The sequence below is a fragment of the Lynx rufus genome, unplaced genomic scaffold (genome assembly GCF_022079265.1).
Source record: "Lynx rufus isolate CCGP_SWC_20201006 ecotype Redwood Valley unplaced genomic scaffold, mLynRuf1.p SCAF_10, whole genome shotgun sequence".
NCBI classification, from domain to species: Eukaryota; Metazoa; Chordata; class Mammalia; order Carnivora; family Felidae; genus Lynx; species Lynx rufus.
This window is the reverse complement of record NW_025814824.1, coordinates 56,461,508-56,470,858: the sequence shown is the minus strand read 5'-3', so window position 1 is coordinate 56,470,858 and position 9,351 is coordinate 56,461,508.

Below are 9,351 nucleotides of genomic sequence, written 5' to 3'. Positions count from 1 at the left end.
GTGGTGTGTATAGTGAGTTTGTTCCCCTTGAAATGGGGACTTAAGACCACAGTATGACTGGAGGGGTTATATACCTGCCACATGCAAGCAGGCACCAAATCCTGCCAATTTTACTTCCTAGGTGTCTCCATTCCCACAGCTTCTGTTGTTTTGTGCCTCTCAGCATCTTGTAACATTCTCCTTACTGGTTTCCCTGCTTCACTCCCTTCTGAGCTCTCCTCCAAACCAAGCCACTAACTTTTTCCTTTGTTTAGAATGCTCTTCTGACAGATACCTGCATGGCCATCTCCCTTCCTCCTTTAAGCCATCACTCAAATGTCACCTCAGCAAAGGCCTATTCTGACCCAATCCATTTAAGACTGCAGTCAAGCACTTTTTTTCCCCTTCTAAATATAATTTACTTTTTTAAAATAGTGTTTTGTTTATTGTCTGTCTCCTCCTGATGAGAATGTAAGCTTGGAAAGGGTAGGAATCTTTTTTTTTTTTTTTTTTTTTTTGGTGCAAAAAAAAAGTGATTTTATTAAAGCATGGGGACAGAACCCATAGGCAGAAAGAACTGTGAGGAATCTTTGTTTTGTTGACTAATGTAACCTAAGGATCTTGAACACTTATTGGCATATAGTAGGTGTTTGATGAATTGATGACTGGTTAATATAAGAACGAATGGCTATTGAGCCTCCAAGTGTGTGGCCATACCCAGATCCTGTCATTCTCCCTCAGCCTTCCCATGTCCAGATTAGAGGACAAAATCCAAATTAATTCGTTGGATGGTCTTAAAGGACCTCCTTGCTTGGTCACTGCCATGGCTTAGTCTATCTTTGGCCTAATCCCTTTGGACCTGGGCTCTGGGCATACTAACATCTTACTCTTCTGACATGCATGAGATTTCTGCCTCTGAACCTTTGCTCTTGCCATTTGTCTGCTTGCCACCCATCAAGAGTGTTCAAAGGACACTAGTAATAAGCTCTGAGCGCTTGCTCCTGAGGACCTATCTCTCCACTCCCAAACCCCTCTCAATTTGGGATAAGGCCTGAGTCTGTAAGGTACCTCCAGCTACCACTTTGGTCCTTGCACTAGGAAGGTGGTGTATGGTTGCACTTCTGAATATGGGCACAAGGTGGCAGCATTTACAAAGGGCTAGCCCATCCTCTTGCAGGGTTTGTACAGAGGTTGCCAGGAGATTCAAGACCAAGGTACTAGTCTAGGCTTGAAATTTGGCCTCACTGGGCTCAGAGATCTCTCATTTGTTCCACAAACAGCTAGTGATCACCCATAATGTGACAAATATAGTCACTGGCTTCAGAACCTCTAGCCCCAGCTATAGCCACGTATATAGGGATTTTCACTATTGGTATAAGTACAGAGATTAGGGAAGTTCATTAGACTTCAGGAGTTCAGAGCCCTCCGTCCAGTCTTTAGGAAGAGTCAAAGCTTCAAAGAAGAAGACATTATGCTTGTGTAGAATCTTGAAGAAGCACAAGAAGTGAAAAGGATATTCTTGGTAAAGGGCAGGCATGAACTAAGGTATAGAGGTGAGAAAAGCACAGAGATCATCACTGGAGCATGAAGTTCAAGGTGGGGAGTGTGAGGAATCAAGCTCCAAGGTGGGTGGGAGCCAGACTGGAAGGGCCTGAGTGGCCAAGGAGCTTGGGCTTTTTCTTGAGGGTAATGGAGAGTCACTGAAACCTTTAAGGAGGAAATGATGTGGCATTATCAGATTGGTATTTTAGGGAGAGCTCTGGCTGCTACAGTGTAGAAAATGGGTTGGGGGCACAGGCAGAAAAGTCAGTGAGGAGGTTGCTGTAGGGATCCAGGGGGAGATGGTGAAGCCAAAATTATGGCTGGAGCAGGCCTTAGAGAAGCTCTCCTAGCTCACAGGAGCTTTCATGGCCTGGCACTTTGAAAGAGTTCTTGGCCCTTGGCACCCACTTCCCTGCCATTTAAGCCACCTCAGCCCTTCTGTTTCTGAGGTTTCTTTTGGCTCTACCTTAGTTCCCCTGGTTATCCTGGTTGGAACCAGTGTTTCTGTCAGTTTCCATGTGGGGCCCTCAACTTCCTTAGGTCCCACTCTCTTGGGAGATCTGTCAACCTTCAGCACACCTACATCCCAGCCTCCCTCAGTGTGATCCTTTCATGCACATCCTTCTTTGACAGAAACACCAGATAGATATGTGACTGAGGGGCCACCTCCACTAGGGCTGTCACTCTCTGCCATTGCCGCCCCTGCCGCCCCCAGACAGCATTCATACAAACATATGTGTGTGCATACACATATGCGTGTATCATTGACAGGACTGATGCTGAAGGAAGGGCATGCCTGGCAGGCAGAGGAGCGTCACCTGAGGAAATGTCTGGAGGTAGGAAAGTACAAGGGAGTGTTTGGGGAGCAGAGGGGAATGTTGTTAGTAGGGTCTGGAAGGGACTGGTCAGGGCCTTCAAGGTTGGGCCCTGAGCCATGACCAAGTACTGCAAGCAAGGGGCACCACAGCCAGGTTTTGAGCAGAGATTGGGAGAGTCACCTTCCTTCAGTCTCATGAATATGCACAGAACCTGTTGAATTATGCAGACCGAAAGGATGTAAATGTATATGCAAATTTTCTGCTGCCCTTCTTGTTGCTATGGAAACCAAAGAATAGCAAAAGGGGGCCCAAACCCTGGGGAGACCAGACTGGAGAGACTGGAGACCAGGAGGATCTCCTCTGTTGCCTGCTTTTCCCTTTCCTTCTGTTTTAATCTTTTTCTTTGCCTCACTCTTTGTCTCCGGACTCTCTCTTTCCATCTCTTTGCCCCTCTTGATCTTTCTGTCTCTATCTCTATTTATCCCTCCTGTTTTTTTTGTTTCTGTCTGTCAGTCTCTGAGCTTCTGTCTGTCCATGTGTATATATCTTTGACTGCGTGTCACTGTTGCTCTATGACTCTGAGACAATGTTTCTCTGTGACTTCATGTCTCCCCCTATCTTTGTGTCTTAAATTCCATGGCTCTCCCTCCTGCATTTCCCTGTCTCCATGTCTCTGACTCACATCTTTTTTTCTCTGCATCTCTATTTTTGTGTCTGACTCTAATTGTGTCTATTTCTTGGTCTTTCTTCCAAGTTCTTTCCCTTCTCTTTTCACTCTGATTCTGTCTCTCTGAACTTCTTATTCCAATGCTTGTCTCTGATGGGAAGGACAGGAAGCTGCACATCTGTTCTTGACTGATGGCCCAGCCACCCACATGTTCAAAGATTCCTAGGTGCTCTCCCCACATAAAATCCTGTTGCAGGTCTGGCCCCTATCAGTGTTGCCATTGGACCCCTGTGACAGGCCTATGCTGGCTGCCAGTACACCAGGGCTCCTGTTCTAGCCTTTGCCTACTGTGTGACCCTGCCTAGTGTTTCTCTCTCTGGATCTGTAGTCCCATCCCTCTCGAAGCTGGTGGGCATCTTGAGGCAATGAGGTATAGAGAATAGAGAAGTGAGAGGTGAGTCTTAGTGGTTCACCCATCTGGCCCTCTGCCCAAGGGCTGACGTGAAGGGTCTGGCTGGGGCCCAGGTATGAGGGTGTCTAGGGCTAGTTGAGACCAATCCTGGCCCCCAGAGAAGACTTCTTGCTGATCCACAAAATCAAGCAGCAGCCTATCCACAGTCTATCCATGCTTCTGCCTGTTGCAGACTTACATCCAATTACCTGTTCAGGGTCCTTTGTTTGCCCCTCTGCCATTGATTGGGCTTACATTTATAGAACACCTATTCTACGCCATGCTTCTGCCTTCACAGGTCCACAGTGATAGAGAAATGTCATCTGGGCTTTTTGCATCTTCCCCCTCCCCCCCAAGAAGGGTCTCTTTGGTCCAGGTGGAAGGAAGAACACAGACCCTTCAACTCCCATAGCTTCCTATCCCTGGTGGGCTCATTTGTGGGTATAAAGCATATGCAGCTGCAAAAGTCATGGATCAAGGTTAGGAGAAACAGAGACACAGAGATAGAGACAAGAGTAACTGGATCTATGGAGGCAATATGTCTCCATACAGGGTTTGGGATGGGGTATAGGAAATTTAGGGCAGGACTGAGGGTGAGGGTGGGCCAGAGTATTTTGAGGGCAGGTAAGCCACCCTATGTAGAGGTGGAAGCTTCCCCTTTCAGCCCTGGGCAGGATGCCTCAACCTCTAGGGAAGCACTAGACATGGGGGATCTGGCTGGGGCCCAGGTGTGGGGGCAGTCAGAGCAGTCAGGGCAAGCCCCCCTCCTCCAAGAGACTGCCAAGCTAAGCCCCCAGCTCTCCTGTCTCGCCAGAAAGGACACAGACATAATCACTCTTCCCATTGACTGTGATTCACCCATGTTCAGGCCCAGGCGTGATTATGCTGTCAGGAATTCCATGTTTGAATTAAAAACCTCCCTGGACACCCTACCCCACCCCACCTGGGCCAGTTGTGCCAATGGGTGTTGGAGCAGGGTCAAACAAGGCTGTCTGGAGGGCTTTAGGCAAAGCCACACATGGAGAGAAAAAAAGGGATTAGGGGAAAGATGGAGAGTGAGAAAGACTGAAAGATACAGGAGACATAAACATTGATGGGCAGAAAACCAAAGCCAGCAGATGAAGGGGGCTCTGGTATCCACCAGGCTGGCACTGAACACTTGACTGGATTATCTCATTTAATTGAATCCTCACAACAGTCATAGGCAATAGGCACTATTATGATCCCATTTTATTCCTGAGTTAATTGAGGCATAGAGACATTCAGTCATTTCCCTGAGGTCACAAAGCCATTAAATGGTGAGTAGGTATTTGAATGTTTCAGTCTCACTGAAGAACCAAGAAGACAGACAGACATAGAGACAGAGGTTGGGACAAATTCTCACACCACCACTCATGGCAAATCTGGGACTCCTGGAATCATCAGGCAGCTGTTCAGGGGAAAGCCTTCCCACAGGTCGAAGAACATGCAGCTTCCTATCCTTTCTATCAGAGTCCAGGACTGTGACAGAGAGAGACATAGAGAGAGAGAGAGACAAAGACATCAAAGCAGGGAGAGAGATGGAAGGGGAACTCTGTGCCACAGAATTCCTTATCTGACTTTCCTCCTTCCTGCCAGGTGTGCAGCCTGTCCTGCCCCTGAGTCAGATCTAGCCCAGCAGACACCTTGCTTTGGTGGGGCCTAGGCTTTGAGATCCACTTTTTCTTCCCTACAAATTTATTTATTTATTTTAAATTTAATGTATTTATTTTGAGAGAGAGCACATGGGAGGGGGTGGAGAGAGAAAGAGAGATTGAATCCCTAGCAGGTTCTACGCTGTCAGCACAAAGCCCAACTCAGGGCTTGAACTCATGAACCATGAGATCATGATCTGAGCCAAGATCAAGAGTCAGATGCTTAACCAACTGAGCCACCCAGGCACCTCCCCACACACAAATTTATTGAGCACCTACTAGTAGAGAGGCACTCCTGCTCCACATCTCCTACCTCTTTCTCTTTCACTATTGAGAAATCTTTCCCATTGTCTAACTTCAATCCCCTAGGATAGGTTCTGCAATAAGGGATCAAGATTAGAATTTGGGGACACTTTGATATGGAGGCTTATTCTAGCCAAGTACAGAGAAGAGGCCCCTGAGGGCTGGCTTTGGGTGCCTTCTGGTTGGAGGTCCCTTCTAGTTGGTTTGGAGAAGAGGCTCATGGCCCAGCTGGTGGGGCCTAGAGAGCTGAGCTGTCAGCAGTAGGGAGGATAGGGTTGAGAAAAAAAACCAGAAACTATCCTGAGGGAGCCAGGGAGTTGGCTTTATGGTTTCTAATGTTTTAACCCTGGTTTCAATTACCCCCGGGGTCCCCAGGCTTCCCTGATGGTTGTGGGCTCCCAAGCTTGAGGGAGGCTCAGGACTCTCCTGGGAATGCCAGAAACTAGAGGCTCAGGGATAGGAGTCTGGGGGCAGAGGAGAATTTCCATCCTCTTCTTCCATGTGTCTGGCTGAGAGAGGCTGCCAGACCAAGCAGGACTCTGGGGACAGCAGGGAGGCTGGGGAAGGAGGGGCCTACACTCTGCTCACAGGCTTCTATGGAGGGTCTACATCAGCCAGCTCCTTAGCACCAGTTTGGTCCCATTGGCCTCAGCCCAATCCTGGCTGCTAACGCCCAGAGCTCTTTCTTGGCCTCATCAGGCTCCTTTTTGGTCTTGTGACAACCCTGACTCCTGGCTTTCCTTCTGCCTCTGGGGCAACCACACCTTCCCTGCTCACTCTGTTTTTTAAAATTATTTTTTTTATTTTTATTTTTTTATTTTTTGAGAGACAGAGTGCAAGCAGGGGAGGGGCAGAGAGACAGAGAGAGACACACACACACATACACACACACAGAGTCGGAAGCAGGCTCCAGGCTCTGAGCTGTCAGCAAAGAGCCTGACGAGGGGCCCGAACTCACAAACCAGGAGATCATGACCTGAACTGAAGTCAGATGCTTACCCAACTGAGCCACCCAGGTACCCCTCTGCCCACTCTGTTTATTAATCATGGTTCCTAGGGCTTCAGCTTCAATCCTCTCCTCCCCTCCTCCTGCCTCTCATCATTTTTTCTCCCTGCTCCTGTGATCTATCTTGTTATCTTCTAGCACGTTCAGAGTGCCCAGATCAGTCCAAGACTTTGATGGATGCCCGTACAACCAGCAAGAGCCAGTTACAGGGGGCATTAGAAGCCAAACAGGGACTGCACACTTCCAACCAAGTGGCTCTTTCTCACCTTCTGTGTTCTTCCCATCCTTGTCGCTGCTGGTCACCATCCCACAGACCTTCAACTCCATGGATATGTCAAGCCCCAACTCTCTCCAGCTCAGTGAATGGCACCATCATCTCCCAGTTACTCATGCCAAAAACCTGGGAGTCATCTATGCTTTTATACACAATGTTCCCTCTGGGCCTGGCACACAGTAGGTGCTAATAAATGTCTCTTGAACTGAGCTTAATTCAGTTTTCTCTCTTGGACTCCCATCTGCCTCTGTCTGTTTCCCTGGGACTTGGTGTCTCTGGCATTCAATCTTTAAATCTCTAATTTTTCTCTGTCTTCTCAATCACTACAATTGAGTTTCTGAGGGAGAAGCTGGGGCTTCTTTTTTTCCCTCTGTCCCTGCCCCAGGGAATCACAGGCTCGCTGGAAATGGAGCTGTGGGAGATGAAGGGAGGAAACCAATCTTGGGGCCATGTGGCCCTCAGTTCTATTTGGAAATAGGGAAGCAGCTCTACAGCAGCAAGGATCAAGGTCAGACTCTGGGCTGGCACTGGAAGGAGACAATCCTTTGAAGACATATGCCTTCTATGAAGAATTGGGGAGAAAAGGATCAAGACCCACTGGAGTGGGAGGAAGGGTAAGTTCTTTGTGTTTTTGAGCAGGGAATTAGTTTCATGCAAAATTTTGCAACACAACATGAAGAAAAACGGCATCTGTGATTTTGCAAGTCTGTGTCCTTGCTCCAGCCTTCAAACACACTTGGTGTCCTAATCCTGACTTCTCTGTCCTCTTTTGTCTCTCTCCCCACCATCCACTCTGATTCCCCTATTCCTTCCCTGACCACCTACTACTCTTTCCAAACGTATCCCAGACCTTGGGATCACTGGGGGAGGGTCCTTGGAAGAGCAGACTCTAGACTAAGTGTCCAGGGGTCTGTTCTCTGTGTATAGGGCAACACAGGGGTTCCTCTGTCAAGGGAGCAGATGGAGATGAATCTGAGCCCTCCCCTCCCCCACCTCCCCTGACAAAGCCCTGTTCTCTCTTCAGCCCCAGGGCCCTGCCCCGGGTTAGATTGGAGGTCTCCCTCCCATGGGTAACTGCAGACACCTCTTCCCTGGCTGCCCCACCTTCAGCCTTAGCCTTTCTCACTACTCTGTACAGCAGCCTCAGTGATCTCACTAAAATGTAGATCTGGTTATGTTCCTCACCTACTTTATGCCTTTCCAGACTTGCATGGCCTTGGCACTAAAAGCACTTCAGGATGTGGTCTCTGAGCCAGTCTATCTCAGTCTGCCTTTTGCCTTCTGGGTCACTGCTTAATCCCTTACTGGACACCAAGTCCTCTTTGCCATCCCTTGAGGATGTAACCCATTCAGATAGCCTCCCTCTCCTGTGCCCTGGGACTTTTCTTCTCTGGGCCAATGTTGTCCTGCTTGCTTACCACATTCATTCATTCATTCAACATTTATTTAAATCTAGTTCAAATGTTAGGAGTACCTGTTCTATGCCAGACCCAGCTCTAGTTGTCACAGGCACCACACAAGTAACTAGGTAGTTTAACGTCACACAAATTACTATAAGGAAAAACACTATGGCACTATGGGAGAAGAAAAAGGGGCTTAGTCTAGGCTTCTTTTAGGTGATATTTAGGCTGTCACCTCTCGCCTAAGAGGACCACGGATTCAGACACAGCACTCTCACATGGACAAATTGTATACTTGCCTATTTTGCTTAGTATCCATCTTCCTTAACTAGAATGGGAATCCCATGAGGACAAGGGATTTTTAAACTTTTTTAGACAAAAAGTAAACAGTAAAGTACACAAACCTTAAGGGTACGGATCAGATTTTGACATATGTGTTTACACTTTTTGAACCCAACATCCCCCCCCCCAACAAAGGTAAGTACAATTCCGACTTCTATCACCATAAATGAGTTTTGCCTGTTCTTGAGCTTTGCATAAATGAAATCATTCAATATGCTGTACTCTTTTCTGTTTCTTTTTTTTTTCGATTGACATTTTGTCTGTGAGCTTTATCCATTTTTGTTGTGTGTAGCTATAGCTGTTGTTTTGTTTTTGTTTTTTTTTTCTGTAACTGTATCATAATCTATTCATTTATTTGGGTTGTTTCCAGCTTGAGACTATTATGAATAAAACTGCTATGAACATTCTTTGTGAGGTAATAAGGTACATAGATGTTCAACTTAGTAGATCCTGCCAAACAACGTTCCAAAGTGGCTGTACTAACTTATACACGTACCAGTAGTGTGTGGAGTTCTAATTGCTCCACATCCTTGAGAGGGCAGAGCTTTTTGTCTGTTTGCTTCATTGCTATATTCTATCACTTACATCAATGTCTGGTACATAGTAGATGCTCAATATATACTTATTGATTGCCTTATGAATGGGGGAGCTATCTGCATTCCTGGGGTCCTGCTCTGGCCCAGGCACTAACTTGCTGTGTGACTCTGGGCAGGTGACTCCCCCTCTCTGAGTTGTTTCCTTGTCTGTAGCATAAGGGGAGTGACAGTAGAGGCTTTACCTTCCAGTGCCAGCTAGATGCTCTGAGAGCTGGACACCTGTTCATTCATTCAGTCCACTTGGGTCTATAAGGTCCTACTATGTACCAGGATGGTGAGGGTGTGATCCGTGACATACCA